Consider the following 3,739-nt stretch of genomic DNA (forward strand, 5'->3'; position numbering starts at 1 on the left):
TGTTGAGAAAGGTTTAATGTTTGAATCATATCTTTTCTTGTTCGCCAAGTCATTAATTTTAAAAAATCAAATCTTTTTTTTTAAATTGTTTTGCAATCATATCTTTTTAATCACATCTTTTTCAAAATAGTTTTCAATCATATTTTTTTTATTTCTAATTTCAAAATATTTTTCAAAAATCACTTTATTTCTTTCTCAATCTTAGTTTTCGAAAATCATTAATCAAATTTTCAAAATTTCTTTTAATTATTTTAAAATCTTTTACTTTAATTTCGAAAATTCTTCCCCTCTTCTCACATCCTTCTATTTATGGACTAACACTCCTCCTCAATGCACAATTCAAACTTTATCCCTCTTGATAAGTTCGAATTCCTATACCTCCTCTTTCTATTCTTCTTTTCCTCTGACACCGCAAGGAATCTCTATACTGTGACATAGAGGATTCCATATTTTCTTGTTCTCTTCTCTTTCATATGAGCAGGAGCAAAGACAAAAGCATTCTTGTTGAGGCTGACCCTGAACCTGAAAGGACCTTGAAGCGAAAGCTAAGAGAAGCTAAAGCACTACTCTCTGTAGAGGACCTAACAGAAATCTTCAAACAAGAAGAAGACATGGCAGCCGAAAACAACAACAATGCCAACAATGCAAGGAAGGTGCTGGGTGACTTTACTGCACCTACTCCCGACTTCTATGGGAGAAGCATCTCTATCCCTACCATTGGAGCAGACAACTTTGAGCTTAAGCCTCAATTAGTTTCTCTAATGCAATAGAATTGCAAGTTCCATGGACTTTCATTGGAAGATCCTCATCAGTTTTTAGCTGAATTCTTGCAAATCTGTGACACTGTCAAGACCAATGGGGTTGACCCTGAGGTCTACAGACTTATGCTATTCCCTTTTGCTGTAAGAGACAGAGCTAGGATATGGTTGGACTCACAACCTAAAGAAAGCCTGAACTCTTGGGAAAAGCTAGTCAATGCCTTCTTGGCAAAGTTCTTTCCACCTCAAAAATTGAGTAAGCTTAGAATGGAAGTCCAAACCTTTAGACATAAGGAAGGTGAATCCCTCTATGAAGCTTGGGAAAGATACAAACAATTGATCAGAAAGTGTCCTTCTGATATGCTTTCTGAATGGAGCATCATAGGTATCTTCTATGATGGTCTGTCTGAACTGTCCAAGATGTCATTGGACAACTCTGCTGGAGGATCTCTTCATCTGAAGAAGACGCCTGCAGAAGCTCAAGAACTCATTGAAATGGTTGCAAATAACCAATTCATGTACACTTCTGAAAGGAATCCTGTGAACAATGGGACGAATCAGAAGAAAGGAGTTCTTGAGATTGATACTCTGAATGCCATATTGGCTCAGAACAAAATATTGACTCAGCAAGTCAATATGATTTCTCAAAGTCTGTCTGGAATGCAGGCTGCACCAAGCAGTACTAAGGACGCTTCATCTGAAGAAGAAGCTTATGATCCTGAGAACCCATCAATGGAAGAGGTGAATTATATGGGGAACCCTATGGAAACACCTATAATCCTTCATGGAGAAATCATCCAAATCTCTCATGGAAGGATCAACAGAAAACTCAACAAGGTTTCAACAACAATAATGGTGGGAGAAACAGGTTTAGCAATGGTAAGCCTTTTCCATCATCTTCTCAGCAACAGACAGAGAATTCTAAGCAGAGCCACTCTGATTTAGCAACCATGGTCTCTGATCTAATCAAAACCACTCAAAGTTTCATGACTGAAACAAGGTCCTCCATTAAAAACTTGGAGGCACAAGTGGGTCAGCTGAGTAAGAAAGTTACTGAACTCCCTCCTAGTACTCTTCCAAGCAATACGGAAGAGAATCCAAAAGGAAAGTGTAAGGCCATCAACATGGCCGAATTTGGAGAGGAGAAAGAGGCAGTGAGCACCACTGAGGAAGACCTCAATGGATGTCCACTGGCCTCCAATGAGTTCCCTAATGAGGAACCATGGGAATCTGAGGCTCAAACTGAGACCATAGAGATTTCATTGGATTTACTTCTACTATTCATGAGCTCTGATGAGTATTCTTCCTCTGAAGAGGACGAAGATGTCACTAAAGAGCAAGTTGCTAAGTATCTTGGAGAAATCATGAAGCTAAATGACAATTTATTTGGTAATGAGACTTGGGAGGATGAACCCCCTTTGCTCACCAAAGAACTGGATAACTTGACTAGGAAGAGATTACCTCAAAAGAGACAGGACCTTGAGAAGTTCTCAATACCTTGTACAGTAGGCACCATGACCTTAAAGAAGGCTCTGTGTGACCTAGGGTCAAGCATAAAGCTCATGCCTCTCTCTGAAATGGAAAAGCTAGGGATCTTTGAGGTACAAGCTGCAAGAATCTCACTAAAGATGGCAGACAATTCAAGAAAACAAACTTATGGACTTGTAGAGGATGTTTTGGTAAAAATTGAAGACCATTACATCCTTGCTGATTTCATGGTCCTAGAGACTGGGAAGTGCATGGATGAATCCATCATCCTTGGCAGACCCTTCCTAGCCACAGCAAAGGCTGTGATTGATGTTGACAGAGGAGAATTGATCATTTAAGTGAATAAAAAATCCCTTGTATTTAAGGCTCAAGGATATCCATCTGTATCCATGGAGAGGAAGCATGAAGAGCTTCTCTCAAAACAGAGTCAAACAGAGCCCCCACAGTCAAACTCTAAGTTTGGTGTTGGGAGGCCACAACCAAATTCTAAGTTTGGTGTTGAACCCTGACGTTAGGATTTTTGCCAGTAAAGAATGTCATAAAAATAGTCGCGCTGTAGATATAGTCTCTAAACCGACAAAAATCCCTTCGTACAAATGTTTTGGTTATCGCAAGTAACAAACCCCTTTAAAATTGATAACCGAGTATTTAAACCTCGGGTCGTCTTCTCAAGGAATTGCAGGGAGGTATGTTCTTATTATTGGTTATGAGTTGTAAATTGGGGTTTAGGAGGTAAGGGGGCAGTATGTTGCACAAAAAATAATAAGAAAAATAAATAAATAACTATAAAATAAACTCTTGGCAAGGTATGGGAATTGGAGGTCCTATCCTGGTTATCCTTATCAATTGTAATGAGAATTGGATTTTTCTCCCACTTTGTTAACCTCTAACTATGAAGGTAAGTTAAGTGCATGAATTCCAATTTTCAATTAACAATGAGTTTAATAACTCAAGAGTCGCTAGTTAAATAACCAGAGCCAAAAGGAAAACCATCTACTTGAATGAAAATAATTTGGATAAATACCGACAACATAAATTAAAGAAAGCAATCATAGATCTGAAATATCTCAAATAGCATTAATTTAAAAGAGTGATCTGTAACATGGAAGAGTTCATAAATTTAATTGGGAAAAATAAATAAAAAGGAACATTGAACCTGAATCGAGAGTCACTCTTAAAAACCAAGAGAAGTCCTAAATCCTAGTTTCTAAAAATCCTAATTTCTAATCCTAAGAGAGAGGAGAGAACCTCTCTCAAAACTAATCTAAATCATGAGAAGTGAATTATGAGTGAATGATTATGAATACATGCATTCCCCCACTTTATAGCCTCCAATCTGTGTTCTCTGGGCCAAAAACTGGGTCAGAAATAGCCCAAAAATCACTTCCAGCACTTTCTGGTCCGTACAGGTCGGGGAAAAGTGACGCGGCCGCGTCGTCCACGCGACCGCGCGGATTAGTTGTTGGCTAGGTCAGGCGTCCGCGTGACCCACG

At 38.8% G+C, this 3,739-nt stretch overlaps 1 non-coding gene across 1 annotated transcript; it reads right to left on the reverse strand.

The window, feature by feature from the left end:
• Window positions 1-1,016: 1,016 nt before the first annotated feature.
• On the reverse strand, window positions 1,017-1,124 carry LOC112798774 (small nucleolar RNA R71). Its single transcript, XR_003200371.1, has one exon. It is a non-coding gene; the product is annotated as a small nucleolar RNA R71 (small nucleolar RNA).
• Window positions 1,125-3,739: the final 2,615 nt, after the last annotated feature.

This window comes from Arachis hypogaea, chromosome 4, assembly GCF_003086295.3.
Source record: "Arachis hypogaea cultivar Tifrunner chromosome 4, arahy.Tifrunner.gnm2.J5K5, whole genome shotgun sequence".
NCBI classification, from domain to species: domain Eukaryota; kingdom Viridiplantae; phylum Streptophyta; class Magnoliopsida; order Fabales; family Fabaceae; genus Arachis; species Arachis hypogaea.